We start from the raw sequence: 16,468 nt of genomic DNA, 5'->3' as shown, positions 1-16,468 counted from the left end.
AAACCAAATTGGGAGTATACACTGAGCTTCCCTGCCTCCTTTCCCTCCACCTCCTCACTTTCTTGCCCCCTGACCAATAGACAGGGGAGCAATCAGCAAGGCCACTGCCTGGGCGGATGTCTAAACTGAGAATAATGATTTGTTTTCTTACAGAGCACATCCTCCACTCTTACAAGCATTCTCAAGGACTCTGCACTGTCCTTACTTTAGACAAAACAAAAAAACAACCTAACCCTCCTTCCCTCCTCTGTGCAGTGGGGAGTGAAAGTGCTCTCTCTTCTCACAATGCTCTTCCTATACTACTGTTGACAATGACGATCTCCTTGCTCAACCTTCTCATCGCAGAGACAAGAGAGACAGTGGGTCTGGGTTATTGACAGGTAGAAACAGAGCTACATCTGCCTCACTTTGCTAAGCTCTGGGTTGAAAGATTTGGACTGGAGTTGTCAGGTAAAATACAGCACCCTCAATTAAATGTAAACTTCTGATAGAGACCAAAAATGTTTTTTAGCATAATGATGACTTAAATACTACATGGGACATCCTTACTTTATGATGAATTTCTTAATATAGGAATGTCCTATGTAATATTTAGGACATCTTTATACTAAAAATAATTTATTGCTTATCTGAAATTTAAATTTTAGTGAATATCCTGCAGTTTTGTTTGGTGATTCTGGCAAACCCAGTGGAGTCCTGCTACAGTTTGAATGTATGCATCCTCCCAATATTTCTAGAATGGAACCTAATGGCCAATGTGATGGTAGTAAGAGGTGGGGGTCTCTGGGGAAGTGATTAAGTCATGAGGACTGTGCCCTAATTAATAGGATTGGTGCTCTTACCAGTTGGAGTACTCAGTCCCTTTTGTCCTTCTATCCCTTCTGCCATGTGAGGACGCAGTATCGCCCCCTCTGGAGGTTGTTGCTATCAGGCACTACCTTGAAAGCAGATATAGAGAGCCCTTACTAGATGCTGACTGCCAGCACCTCGACCTTGAACTTCCTAGCATCTAGACCCATGAAAAATAAATTTATATTCTTTATAAATTACCCAGTCTAAGGTGTTTTATTATAGCAGCACACATGGAAGAAAACAGGTCACATGTGCTATTCCCTATAGTAATTATTTTCAGATTGTAAGATACTTTTGTTTTCAGCTTTGGTGTATGGGCAGTGTTCTAGAACAAAGACAACAGGAACATCAGTACCCTCATACACATGATTTTATTTCCAATTTTCCCTGTTCATGTTCCAAGGCCACACTCCACTCTCTTACCTGGGCTCACTTGCCTGGCATCCCAAGACAGATTTTCTGATCATTTTTCCACTGAAATCCAGGGAAGGCCACAGGCCCATGGTATCCTTCAGGAACTGTGCACCTGCTCTGCCTGCAGGTTGGTTACACCTGGACCATAAGGCCCTCAAGCACTTCCAGGCGATGTTGATGTGTTGGGCTTGCTGCTTTTGACCAATGACCAGTAGGTAGATGAGGGGCACAAAATCCCAGTCTCCTTCCTCTAATAGGGACTCCTCGAAGCTGAGCTCATCTTCATGTCCAGCAGTCTTCAGCATCTCAAAGTTCACATTTATAATTATTAGCCCACTTAATTTGTCTAATTCTAATCAACAATACAGAAACCTTGTTATCTGAAAGCTGCCTGACAGTAGGCTCCAAAGGAAGTTCAAAGTGGGAATTTGGCCACCTCTGCCATACAGATAACCCAGGGTAGGCTGGGTTATCTGACAGCAGCCAATGTGCTGGCTGACATGGGCCCAGACCACAGTGTTTGGTCTGAATACCTCGAATTCAGATCTGCTTGGACTGAGTACCCAACCCTCTGCAGCAGGCCCTCCTGGGGGACTCTGTCAGAGCTCCACCTAGATCCTTTTGGGTCCCTCTTACTGCTCCCTGTGTCCCTCTCCCAGCTGCTGTGGGATTTGACTTTGAGCAGGCTACACCTATAGCTATGATCAACAAGTACTCCTCAGCTACAGGAGCTGTTGTGTCCACACAGAGAAAAAGCGGAAATGCCAGTTCCTACTCTCTTCTGTGGGGCTTTTGACCAATGACCAGTGAGGGGCACAAATGCTCAGTCTCTTTCCTCTACTAGGAACTACTCTGAGGTGTCATTTACTGGAGCTCATCTTCACACCCAGACCAGCTGTCTTCTCTCAGGCTTTCCCTGTTACACCTGCCTTATGTGACTTCTTCCCCTTCCCTGTCCTCCTATCCCACTCCCAGCATACTCCTTAATACATTTTCACATGAGTTCTCTTATATCAGGGTGTGCATCTGTGAGGCCAAACATAAGATATTCCCTTTTGACTAAGAGACACAATAAAACAAAGGGGACAAAAAACACTGGAGAAAGTCATTGCCCCTTTAATATTCACACATTTCTTCTACAACTGCCCATTCATGTGCTCAAGCTCCCTGCTACTGGAATTAAATTAATCAAGTAAGAATGAGAACCCTGAAATAATTAAAAATCTTTCGCTTTGTGGAATGTTTATATGGATAGTTTTTTGGAATGGAAAAAGCATTTTAATATACTTACAGCTAATTAGCTCTAAGAGGAAACTCAAGCATTTCGATGTCATGATTTTGGCAAAAAGAACTGAAACACATGAAATAAAAATCAAAATTGTAATTTTCAAGAGTGACTACTCTTAACTAAGATAATTGTGTATGTTGGGGGGAGGAGAAGTACTTTCTATTTAGTAGAAAACTTCTAAGAATCCCATACCACACAAAACATTTTTATGAAAATTGCAATTGAAATCAAGAGCATATGCAGTTGTTTTGTTCTTGCTTTTGTTTTGTAATTTAACAGAATTATAGTTAAGCAAATAAGAGAGTCACATTCTATAAGGAGTCTCTATGTATCCCCACAAATAGCCTGAATTTACTTCAAGGGCATAGTGGGAGGGGGCATATTGGTCAGTTTCCTGTCAGTGGAACAAAATACCCAACACTCACAACTTAAAGGACTCTATTTTGTCTCACAGTTTCAGTAGGTTCAGTCCATGATTAGCCAGCTCCAAGGCAGAAAGAAATCGCTTGGTGGAAAGATGCAGCAGAGGGAAGTTACTCATGTCATGGCAGCCAGGAAGCAGAGAGAGAGAGAGAAGCCGGAAACAAAAATATACCCAAGTTATGATCCCAGTGACCAGCCCCTTCTGACCAGGGCCCAAGTCTGAATGTGAGACTCTTAGAAGAAATTTTAGATCTGAACCACAACAAGGAGGAAGATAGGCAGCCCCCTCTCACTGCCTCTAGTGAGAAATCCATCCACTCTGATTGCCTCTTTTATAAGCTGGTTGTCTTTAGGCTGGGTTCTGCAGACCATAACATGAGGCAGGAATTCTTAGACATGTGATTTAGTGAGGAGTGCCCTCAGGTGAAACTTGCAGGGGAATGAGGGGTCAGGCAGATGAAAAGGCAGGTAAAGGTGAAACATAGCCTCACCTGATCTCACAATGAGCTCTAGAGTTGCCCGACTCAGAAACAAGAGCACTGGGCTCTTGTATCTTCACTAAGTCATTCACTGGCCATGGGAAGCCTCTTAGGGGTGGGTGGGCTGGGATGTGTGGCCACCCCACATCTCTGGTATGACAGCATCAGCCAAGGAGAGAGCCTCTCTATAGAAGCAGCAGCTGTTAACAACCAACACCAACAGCTCCTGTGGGTGGGCATACCAGTGCATAAAAGGAGTGGGGTACCCAAGCATCTCCTATAACATGGTACCCCAAAACATTGGTGCCCTGAAATCATACCACTGCAAGTGACTTGCTGTGCTTGTTTAGGTATGCCTCTAATGTTCCAGTAATTTTCTACCGAAAGAAACCTAATCCACAAATCATCCCAATATACAATTACCCAATGCCTACCTGAAGGAAAATGATTTTTTTCTCTCTCTCTTGCAATGTAGCATCCTGGCCATTATTAAAGATGTGTATCTCATTCTCTCCAGCTCAAACCTTCCCCTGGATCCCTCACCCAGACCTCCATGATGTCTTCAGGGTTTTGTTCTCAGTGCACAGGATCTTGCTCTCAAGAACCCAAAGCAGGGATTATTGGAATCTGTTGTTCCCCAGCTCAGCTAGGGACTAAGCCCCTGAGAGCAAAGACAATCAGGCTGGTCAGGGATTTGTCATTTTGATACTGAGGATAATATAGGACCTCCAAATGATATAGGGGAAATATTGCAACTTCCAACTTGTTAGATGTCAGATATGTTGAGCTCGTGTTCCCTAAAATTGAAGAATAAATCCTAAGGAACATGGAGATTAAGAGTAGAAAATATTTCTTTAGAGAAGAAATTTTTAGCTCCTGAGAGGCAGGATGGGTCCTGAATGGGTTGCTGATGGTTCCTCCTCACAAAGGAAGGCTTATAGAGCAAAATCATGAGGTGGGTACAAAAATCACAAGGTGGGTACAGTGTGTGACATAACCAGTAAGATTCTAAGTATAGCCGCTTAGGTGATATTGATCCAATGAAGAAGTAGATCACGTAGCAAGCATATTTGGAAAGATAAAGACTTTTTCTAGGAAATTATGGATGGGAAGGTCTTGGTTACCCACTAGGGTGACTGATGTGTAGCTTGACTTCATTGGGCCAGGTGTTACCACTTATCTTATCCCTGGGTGAAGTACGTAGGCCTGGTCATTTTGGCTTTATCTTGAGGCCTGGCCTCCAACAGATATGCCTCTGCCCACAGTTGTAATGTGTTTTCATCTTTTGCACTGACTCTCTCGAGGGCTCAATCTGACTGCCTATATATTTCTGCCTACCTGAGCTGTCTATAATAAGGAGACTTAGGAGAGATATTTCTATCCTATGCGGATTTTCGTTAAGTATCAGAAAACATGGGGCTTGGTCCTGTGGGAGACTTCATTCACTGGAGGTCAAATTGAGACATTCAGTGCCATTTCTGCTGAGCCCAGGAAAGCCCTGGGTTTTTTGCCTGTCTGCCAAGCTCAGGGTGAGCACAAGGAGAGCTGTGGAGAAGCAGGGAGCTGCAGGAATGATGCCAGACTCTCCTCATCTTCATTCTCTGGATTCCAAGAAAGCCTCAGGAATGCCCACAAGATTCAAGAAAATGCCACATGTGACAGCCTAGTCAATTCAGAGGCCTGTTTAAACTAAATAATCATTCTCCGAAAGGCTGCATCTTGAATGGGCCATTTGAAGGCTTCACCAGCACTGACTTCAGAAAAAATGAAAGGGAGCCTAGTGTGTCCCCTTCATCATCATTGCCCTCCCCAGCAATAGTGCCTACCTAGCTCAAGTCTGCCCAGCAGGATTCACCTATCCATTCTCCCCACTGAGCTGCAGATCTGGCCCACGAAGAGCTCTGTTCCTAGGATCATTTTCATGGTAAGGTGTGTGAAAGGGAAGACAGTGGGTGATGATTTTTGTTTGAAACACAATGTGTTTGAGAGCCTTTTGAAGAGCAAAAATAGACCTATTTATTGACCTAAAGCCATCCATGAAATGGAATGTGATCTCTAATACAGAGAAAAAAAATAGCAATTGCCTGATATTGTACCTATCTAGAGATATTTTAAAAATTCTGGAGTCAAGAAGACATTATTTCTTTATCCACAGTCTAGATGCTGAGCTGTCTGCAGAATCCTGGACAGTGCGTTCTACTTCTGGGGTTCAGAAAAGATAAAGATGGGGATAGTGATGGGAATGGGGGTGCGGATAGTAATGAGAAATGGGATGGGGCTAGAATGGGAATGAGCATAGGGACAGGAACAGGGGTAAGGACGGGATAGGCATTGGGATAGGGATAAGGATAGAGATTGGGCTAGAGCTGGGGATGGGTGTAAGGGTACGTGTGGGGATGGCGATGGGAACAGGGAGAGAGAGAGAGAGACACCTAGCTAAGAGCTGTATCTGTATCTACATTTTTTTTTTTTTTGCTTTTATAATCCTTCTTACAGCCACTCAGAACTGGTGAGAAAGTTCATTACATCTTATTAATAATAATTGGCATTATTTTCTAAGCACTTACAGGGCTGCCACATACTGTGAAGATGTCTTTGTGTATTATCTCATTACATACTTAAAGCACCGCATAAACTAAACATGCATTACAAAGATTAGAAAACTGAGGCCCAAGACATGATTCAGCTGGCTCAAAGCCACACACCGAGCACTCAGTCTTCACATTCCAATCCTGCTCAGTCTGAGCCCAGTGCCTGTGTTCTGTTTCATTTGACTGAAGAAAAGTGTACTCAGATAGCAGCTGTCCCTCAACAGGGACTCAGCGTGGCCTTGGGAAGGGGAAGCAAGGAGAGCAAGATGCTGAATGCCCTTTGACATTTGAGAAAATTGGTTTCCCTTAAACATATCAGCCTGCCATCCATGCTGTTCACACTCAACACTGACTTATCTCTGTCCTTCATCCTCTGCAGCCAGTTACTTGCTAAATGCACTGGCTTCTCCTCCTTTGAAATGAGTCATCACCACCCTCTCTTACTATATTTCTTCCTCCACAGTGAGCTCAGCCTTCATCTCTTCCTATTAAGATCACATCAACATTTCGCCCAATGACTCCTCTGACTCAGCTCTCCCTCTTCCCTCATTCTGTCTACTTGCCCACTGCCAGACATGGCTTCCTAAAATAGTGTACCCAACTCTTCACTCCCCTGCTCAAACACCTGTGATAGCTCTCCAGTCCTCCTCAGCCTAAGCTCCATTTTCTGTAGTATAGTCTGTCCTCATCTCACACAGCCAATGCCATCCCCAGCCTTTCCTTCCTTCCACCATTGCCCCCCTTACACATATACCTACACTTGCCTTCATTGTCCTCGCCCCATACCATAACCTAAATCCTATCCAATCACTGAGGTCAGGTTTAAGTCTCATTATACCCATAAAAGCTGTACTTTAAACCAAACTACCCAGTCCTTGAGTTTTCTATAGATGAGGGTGCTGTTTTAATTTAGATTGCCAATAAAAGAAAAAATTCAGAAAATAATACAAATGCAAATACATTTTGGGGGAAGTTATAGAAAAACATAATTGGGGATGAAGGAGGGACAAAGGAGGGAAAGCAGCCAATAAACTGCACCATCAAGCCAGTGGCCTCTGTCAATGACTGGAGCTTCATCCTGGGGAAAACCTAGGGAGCCAGGATAGAACATGCATTTTTATTATCCCACGTGAAGCAGGGAGAGACAGATTATCAGTACCCCAACTATTACCAGCAGCTGGGTGGCATTAACTCTCCAGCACTTCTAGACCATTAGCAAAGCAGGCTGCAGAGAAAAAGGCCCATATGAAATAAAAGCAAATTCTGGATGCTGGCAATCAGACGGAGTCCACTGAGATGGTGAGGCACTGCCTGTATCTGTTACATCAATCATATCGTGAATTACCCAAACCAGGGCACTTTTGAGAGCAAAAGGGAGGAATATTAATAATTATTCTGAGATAGGCAAAATTCAAGACTGTCCTGGGCAAATGAGAATGTCTTGCATTTCAGCTGCGATTTTTGAATCTGTGCTGTTCCCTTTCTCCACATAGATGGGCATTTTATATTATTCCCTCTGGCTATGGACATTTTCTCATGGCAGATGAATCGAGCCTTCATAAAGTGCACTCTATCTGTGGAGACAAGAAAGCTGGAATTGACATGATATTCTCTAAGTCAGAGTGGATATGAATTTGAAAAGAGGAAAATACTTTCCAGGTAAGAAGTTCAGAAGATAAGGTCTGTCATGAGTTATTACCTGCACTGGCCAACATCAGAATCTCCAGATAATGTGTCATTGTCTCTTAATGCTTAGAAGCCTGTGAATAACAGGAAAGCTGTGGTAGCAAGATGTCTGACTTCCCAAAGGGGGATTTCTAACACCTTGGAAGTAAACAGATCTTACTTAAGCCCCTGAGATATGTTACCGGCCTATTGCCATCATCATGATTTTTTATGTGTGCACTTACTTTGTGTTCATAGAAACACAAGAAAAATAAGATGTATAGAAGAATTTATCTTCTCTATTAGCTGGTTTTCCAACAGTGTAGCAATATACTTCAGGTAATCAACTTATAAAGAGAAAATGTTTATTTTGGTTCATAGTTTTGGAAGTTCTAATTCATGATCAAGTGGCCCTATGGCTTTGGGCCTATGGCAAGGCAGCATATCATGGCAAAACATGTTGGGGAACAAACTACTCACCTCATGAGCTAGGAAGCAGACAGAAGAGGAGAAAGAGAGGTCCTAAAATCATCATGGTGGACACATACCCCAGTGACTTAAAGCCTCTGTATTAGTCACTTCCCCCATTGCTGAGTCAAAATACCTGACACCACAACTTAAAGGAGAACAGTTTTATATTGGCTCACGGTTTCAGTTTATGGTCATTTGGCTCTAGGGCAGAAACGCATGGGAGAGGGGACAGGTAGAGGAAAGATGCTCAACCATAGCCAGGAAGCAGAGAGAGGAGGGAGGAACCACAGTAAGAACGCACCCTTCCATGGTGACCTGCCTCCCCCAACCAGGCCCCATCTATTAACAGCACAGTCAAGCACTGAATTTATCAATGGATGAATCCACGGATGAGTATGGTGCCTTCAGAATCCAATCACTTTCCAATTGTATGAGACCGTGGGGGTATATTTTAGATTTAAACCATAACACCTCTCACTAGGCTTTACCTCAATGGCTTCACTATTCCCAACAGTGCCACCCTTAGGACCAAGTCTTTAATACACTGGTCTTTGAGGGACATTTAACATCCAAACTATTGCATAATGAACTCAATTATTGTTTCTCTATAATTCAAAATTGTAAATTGCCATTTTCCAATGAAGCTTTATTTTACAAGTTAGGATAACAGTTATTAAAAATGTATAATGAAACACAGCAATAATCTATGCCATCGCTCTGCATTCCAAAAACCTCATCCCCAACCTAGCAATCAGTTTCAACAATTTTAGCTATTTAGATATTTCTTCCAGAATTTATTCCCACATTTCTGAATAATATGCATGGAAGAAATGCCTAGTTCATCCATATCCATTTTTCTATTCTTCCATGGAGATGTACAACACAATATTTAGGTGAGCTCATTACTTCCAAAAAATAACTATTTTCAAGCTGTGCTTTTTAATTAAAGATAGTTGTACAACAAAATCCTGGTCAAAAGAAGATAATTAAATGCATTACATATAACTTCCAGGAAACATCTTTAAAAGATTTCCAAAAAATATCCTTAGAAGCTGGGCGTGGTAATGCATGCCTGCAATCCCAGCATTTTGTGAGGCTGGGGCAAGAGAATTGTGAACATGAGCCCAGCCTGGGCTACTTAGCAACTCAGCAAGACCCTATCTGTATATAAGAAAATTTTTTAAAGGGTTGGAAAGTAGCTAAGTGTAAAGGTTTTGAACTCAATCCTCAATTCCACACACTCCTCCAAAAATCTTTTGACTACTGTCTTAATTTCCTCATTACTGAGACACACTTGTGCTTAATGGAGAAAAGGTTTATTTTGGCTCATAGTTTGGGAAGTTTCAGTCCATGGTCAGATGGCTCCAAGGCAGAAAGAAAGGCATGATGGAAGAAGCTGGTGTGGAGGAAAGCTGATTACATCATGGCAATCAGGAAACCAAGAGAGGAAAGAAGCTACCTGGGAGAGAGACAAACTTGCTGATCACACCCCTACTGGCCCACCTCTAACCTGGCCCCACCTATTACTAACATAAAGGCAGCTATAGTACCCCTGTGATCTGATCACCTTCTAAAAGCCCAGCCTCTGAAAACATGAGGCCCTTGGGGGATATCTTAGATCTAAACCATAACATTTATGGTGGTGCACATCTTAATCTCAGCACTTTGTGAATCTGGAGCAAAAGAATTGTGAATTTGAGCACAGCCTGGGCAGCTTAGCAAGTTCTTATCTCCATATATAAAAAAATTTTTTAAAAGGGCTAGGGATATAGCTTAGTGTGAAGGTCTTGGATTCAATCCCCATTAAAACACAATCCTTTGACTACTTTCTTCATCCTTTCTTCCTTCTCATGGGGCTACAGTGTAGACGTAATGGCTGGGAGCCAAGTGGCCATGCTGGTTCATGAAGTTAATTGGAGAACAGTAACCTATCTCATTAGAATAGCAGTACAAAAGGAAATTGAGTCACTGAGGATTTTATGGACAAAGCTATCATCCCTACTCAGGACTGCCTAGTTTATGTTAGATGAGACAGAAAGAAACATTTAAAGTTTAAGTCATTTTTCAAATCTTAAGTTTGTTTAAGTGTTGTTTGTCAGTTACTTTGTATTTCTGCTTTTTATAGCTTACTGAAGCATATATCTTCTTGATTTATCAATTTTAGAAATTATGAATGTATTATAAAAATGGATAAATATTTAGCTTTCTAAGAACCTCTACTCGTGGACTTATAATTCCTTCCTCTTTGTATACTTTAGTATAATATTAGAGATGTATAATTCATATTCATGGACCAATCAAATAGTGTTTTTGAGTCCTTTCTTTCTTTTATAGTTTTTCATGTTATACGAAGCTGGTAGAATCTTTCCTTTCCACTTAGTCTTCTCTGTAGTTATTGCTAATTTCTTCACATGTCCAGTAGCACCTTGATTCACTTTTGCACCCAGGGAAACCTCCAGTGTTGCTTAGTTTCACTAGATCCTCACCTTGTTGAAGCCCCTTTCTGGGTCTGCTGCACAGCTGCCACACCAGGCCTTCTCTTCACCCCCACTTCGTGTCTTCTTCTGTTTTCCTTGTAGGTAGGATTCTGTTTCCTTAACATCAAGTGTTCTACTTATTTTTTTTGTATTTTATTTACTGTGGAGAATGGCTTTCAGCAGACTCCTAAGAGAAAGTGCCTAAAATGTAAATGACATTGGTTATCTTTTGGTGCTTCCCAGACTTCGGAATCTCCGCTGGCATGGACTTGTCAGAAGATCTGGATGATGTAATGCTGATGAAGTATCACCTGCTCTCTCAACTTCAGGACCAACTTCCATGGGGCAGTGGAATATAACTGAGACAGGGAGCTCTGCTTTTTACAACAGGCCTCCTCAGAAAGAAGGGGAAAACATTACTGAGACACCTGGCTGCACAAGCTCCAGGAACTCAAGATGTTCCTCTTGTGGATGTGTTGCCTTTCAAAAGTCTGACTTTAAGTCTGCTCACTTACTCCCCAAGGGCAAAAGATGTTATGGAGCCCTCTTTCTTCTCATTGCCTAGAATGACAGATTCTGAAGCAAGCTCCCTAGAGCTCATTAGCTGTATAATTAACCACCTAGCATTTTCAACTCAAAATCTTCCAGCAATGCACAATGAAATCAGCATATAAAACAGCCCATCAAGGACAGGCAGCCCTATTAGCCTGGGAAACAACCTGGCAGGTGTGCCTCTGAGAGGTTGGGAGCACTGAGCTTCCCTTCCCCTGGCCTCTCAACAGCCCTTCATCTCAGACTGCCGGGGAGCTGCAGCCCTGGGGAAAATCCAGCCCAGGTTTTGCGCCATTTCTCCTGCAAGCTTGGATGGGTAGCTTGGAAAATCTGTTTTGCTCCAGGTAGAAAACCAGTCATGATGAATTAATCTAATGCACTTACTTGTTTTTTAATTTAAAAGTGTATCTTGAGGTGTATTCCCTAGCTGAAAGCTCTGCAGCAGGCAAACACACAGGACTCCAAAATGCAGAGGGAGAGGCTTTTTCCTGCCCCTTGACTCTCTGACCCAGAAAATCAATCTAGTGATATTGTTGCAATGTATTCTAAGAAACATAAGCTAATCAACTGAGAAATCACTCCTTGGTGGTTCATAATCATTAAAAGGACCTTATAAGCAGTAAGTGACCCACATGCCCCATAACTAAGGTTTGCATGGAGATGGGGCAATTTTCTGTCCTTTTAGAAGCCTTGGTGTTATTCCCATTAAAAGGAGAAAGCAATAAATGGTTCTTCCCTGTGGTTTATCTCCTCCTTCTATTTTTCTTGCATGGTCTTCAAAGCAGAGGGATGCCTAGGTACTGACCTGGTGAATATATATCGTAATAATGGATCATGATTATGAAATACAGTGATACTTGGCTTCATGAACTTTATTTGTTCCACGATTTTTGAAAAAGATGGCCAAATTGTGTTTGTGCAGGAAAGATGGCTGTCGTCATGTTTGTCATGCAATGTAGAGTTTGCAAACAAAAATAAATTTGTGCCAAACACTTTTGTTTGAGAACCAAATTATTTGCAAACAAAAGTGTTTGTGAACCGAGGTACCATCACTTCTCGGCCTTTTGGCTAAGATCAAGTGTAGTATCTGTGAACCAGATACTACAGTGCACCACTGTATATGTGGAAGAGACAGGCTTAACCCAAGTCTTTGTCCTGGTAGGACTTTGTAGGTCTTCATTTTGCTAATGTACAACTCCCCAAGACTAGGCTACTGAAAGTGACATTTCCACAACTCACTTGACCTCAGAACCCTTCATTTGCAGGAAGGGAGTAGCTTTTGTTTTATATTTCACAGACTACTGGTCCAAGAAATGTAGTTTAGAAAACCAAAGGAATGCGGGGGTGCCACCCTTTAATGCCTGTAGTCCCATGGTATAGTACAAAACCGGAGTAACAGGCCTTAAAAAACCCAAGAGATCAGATTTGAAAACTGCCTTTGCCATGTGCTATATCTTGTACCTTAATTGTTTATCATCTATGACATCCATTTCCTCAACTAAAAAGTGGGGATAGTAACATTTACATTTTTAAAGAGATATTTAGATAAGATTTATAAAATATTCTATACAAACCCCTCCACTGACTGGTTCACCCTACGTGGGCACCAATAACAGGTAATCATCTTTTTATTTCTTTTAAACCTCTCTTTTCCTGCCCATCTCCACTTTTCTTTGCCAAGGACTCAATATTTCCAACTTGTTTGCTGATGGCTGAAATGCCTTTTCACAGGAGTGAAATGGATACAAGTGTGAAGATGAACTAAGAAGAGTGAATTACACTTTTTAAACCTTGGGGGCAGCAGATTTATTTGGCAAGTTTTTTTTTAATGAATACATTTTTCAAAATGTCCATGCCTGAGCCTCTCATTCAGAGTTAGGCTCTGGTTTTAGCAGACTCTCTAGAGAATTATGACACAAAATTTGGTGATCATAAGGTCAAAAATATATATTTCTATATTTTATTCTATCTAGACCTAGACTTAAATACTAGCGGACATTTCTGTGAAAGCAGAGAGTGGATACAAAGGGGAAGGTTAGGGTCCTGGTAACTCAGAAATGGAGCCAGGGAATGAAGACAGACCAGGATCCGAACAGATCTAACTAAGGGTAATCTCAGTCTACATTCGATTTTTCCTGAAAATGTGTCCAGAATGATGGCCAGAAGGTGGATAAAATACAGTGTAGTCAGACAGAAGTCAGAATTGTGGTTTTCAAGGTGTTAGCGGTCCCTTCAGGCAGCCACCCACTGGGGCTTGGTGAGCACCTGCCCCAGTGGTCCCAAAGTCACTTTCACCTCTACAATTGCCTTTTTGCCAATTACAAAAGCCTGATGTCATTGTCAACAATCTCTTGATAAGCATGTTTAGGCATCCTGGAAATCTAGACACTGAATTACCCATAACTCAAACATCTTTAACCCTATCTCAAAAGAGTAATCAAGTTAAACAATTATTTCTCCTGATATTCTGGTAGGTGCCATGTTTTACAGGCTTTTTTTTTGTAATGAAGCCACTAAATCTGCTTTTCTATTTTACTAAACCAAAAGTGGATATAGTAATCAGTAATAATGGCTGGAAAATAAGGAAATCACAGAAAAGGAAACAAAGGACCAAAAGTTCAGCTCTACATTTCAGGGTTCCTGTGACAATTTAATAACTGACATATAGTGATTGACCACAGTTTGATGATCAATGGGAGAGGGACAATAGAGCCTATGTTTAGCCATCAAACTGTGAACATCTTCAGTGCAGACAGAATGCCCTTTATTTTTCTCTCTCAAGTATGCTCAGACTGAATTGGCTTTTGACCCAAAGAGAAATGTAGTTTTAAGCAGATGAATCTGACATATTCTGATAAGAAATACCCCCACAAAGAACAAGTTTAACTTTGTTATAGAGGAATAGAGTAACTTATACTGCTATATTTGCAAACTCTGACTATAAATTTCAAGCCTGGAGTTGGGTGAAAAGCAAGTGGCATACAGTAAGTGCTCAGTGATAACAATGATCTCACCTACCCTGCTGTAAACGAGAGGTGAAAGTGAAGAGGATTGTATTTTGTAGAAGGAGTAGAACCCACTTTCAAAGGAAGTTGCACATATCTACTCTTTCTACTTAGTTTAAGAAATTTTCCACTGGTAATAACAGCCTGATTTTTCTTTGGGGTCCACCCCTTGTTCTTATAAGATTTGAGTAGGCTGGCATCATCCCCAGCTCTGGGACTCAGCACATTACCAAGGAGTACACTGAGGAAAGAAGTGACATGGTGAAGATAATTTTGGGGAAATTGGCCTGGTAGCTACATCAGAATTGATGAAGGCAAGGGTTCATAACCTGGGATCCAGGTCCTTACTTGGGAAAAATTTACCACTTGTATTTGCACTAAACTCTATTGGAATTTTTTTCTATTTTCAATGTAGGTAACAGTCTATAGTAATATCATTAATACTTGCATAATTAATATAAAAGTTATAGATATTTTATATACCATCACTGTTGTAGGTATATCAAAATATCATTCATCAATGCTTTAAAATTATTATTTTTATAGACCATACTGCTGGATCTTGTATAATGCATTTATTAGAGAAGTACACATTATTATAACATAAAATTATAGGAGAAGTGTTTCTATTCCAATTATGGCATTTTAATATAACTGGTTTATTTTGTAATTGTAAGTATTTTTACATTTAAAATCATTATTTAAAGTAGCCTTGATTTGTGCTAAGAGAATCCACAGTTAGCGAGTACGTGCATACACACACACAGACACACACACACACACACACACACGCACACACAATGATTTAAAACTTGCATCTGAGAAGGTAGAGCCAGCAGGCTAGTGGAGACTCTACTGACACAATCCAACAATGATGCCTGGAGCGTTTTGAGCCAGGAAGAAGTATGGAAGGCAAGACAGAGCTCCAAGAGGATTTGAAAATTTTCAGCTGGATCTAGAGGAGAAAATGAACTTCTGCAATTCAGGCAATAAATGAAGACATAAGAGAGCAATCAAAGTTTCCAAACCTGAATGAACGGAACAAAATGAGTACCAAAAAAATAACCAAATGACTAAAACAGAACATGTAGGACCCAGAGCTGCTTTGGAATCAACTGTGTAATCTATTTTAAAACAATAGCAGGACTTCTCAAAGAAGATATTCTATAGGAAAATTAAGACATTTCTTAAGGGCTCAACTCAGAGGTTGTGGCAGAGTGGGTCTATTTGGAAAGCTATGTAAAGAGGTAAAGCTGTGGCAGATGCAGTCTCCTGGCTGAGGAGCTGGAGGGGACCAGAGACCTGCAGCATCAGGCTCAACTCCCTCCCACCTCTACCTTCCCCTACTCTTTGGCTCCCTGAATCATCATCAGAGAACAGTATTGCTATAGTGACTACAGAAACTCCCAGCCTTTCACCTCATACAGCTCCAGCCACAGGAAGAGTTCATCTCTTCTAGGAGACCCTGGGAGGAGAGCTCCCCCTTTTCCCAGAATAACAGCTACACATTCTGCTCAGATTGGCTTGAGTCAAGTGACTCCTCTGAACTAGGATGAGCACACATTTGGTTTTATTTAAAAGAATTTCAGTCTATTTATTGAGTCACATAATTGTTAATAGTGTCCCTTCCACCTGTGAAACCATCACATTTTGGATGGCAAAGCATGTGACTTCCCTTCCCCAGTCAGCAGACCCTAAGGAATGCAGGAGATGATTCATCTGGACATGTGCTCCACCCAAGGTCTGGGGATGTAAGTAGGGAAGGATTTCCCAGAACACATGAGAACAGTTCCAGAAAATAATATGCAAGCTGGACAGCAAAATTCACTGGTGACCACCTTAGTAAGTATGATGAAGTGAGGGAGATACTTTGCTTAGAAAAGAAATACAAAGAGCAAAGCAAAATCTAGATAGCTAGAAGAAGGAGAATACAAGAGAGCAAGTTCATTCAAGAGATAGAAAAGGAGAATTTAAGAGCAATGACTAGCTCCTTCTAAAATTGAATGGTAGCCCTGATTTATTTATCCCTTGTCTCCTGACAACTTGTGACAGATTCTGGCACTTTTTAAAATGTTTTCATTAAAATCTAAGTATCAGAGAATATTTGCCATCTACACATAGAATGCTTTATGTCACCTAAGAAGACTGCCATTCCTAAAAAGTGGTGGCTTTTGCAAGAGATGTGTGCAGTATGGGAGAGGCAGCAGGCAGCTATTTCCCTTCACCTGCATCAAGCACCTTCTATGTGAAT

At 41.4% G+C, this 16,468-nt stretch overlaps 1 long non-coding RNA gene and 1 pseudogene across 2 annotated transcripts in view; one reads left to right on the top strand and one right to left on the bottom strand.

Annotated features, from left to right (window-relative positions):
- LOC106010489 (uncharacterized) overlaps window positions 1-16,468 on the bottom strand; it is a 129,749-nt gene that overhangs the window by 59,423 nt on the left and 53,858 nt on the right. The window lies entirely within an intron of this gene.
- On the top strand, window positions 12,261-12,358 carry LOC147826404 (U2 spliceosomal RNA; annotated as a pseudogene).

This window comes from Heterocephalus glaber, unplaced genomic scaffold (genome assembly GCF_053883595.1).
Source record: "Heterocephalus glaber isolate CG9 unplaced genomic scaffold, H.glaber_assembly_v1.0 deba00001472, whole genome shotgun sequence".
Taxonomy (NCBI): domain Eukaryota; kingdom Metazoa; phylum Chordata; class Mammalia; order Rodentia; family Bathyergidae; genus Heterocephalus; species Heterocephalus glaber.
Note: the sequence above shows the minus strand (reverse complement) of the source record. Positions and strands in the feature narration are given on the sequence as shown.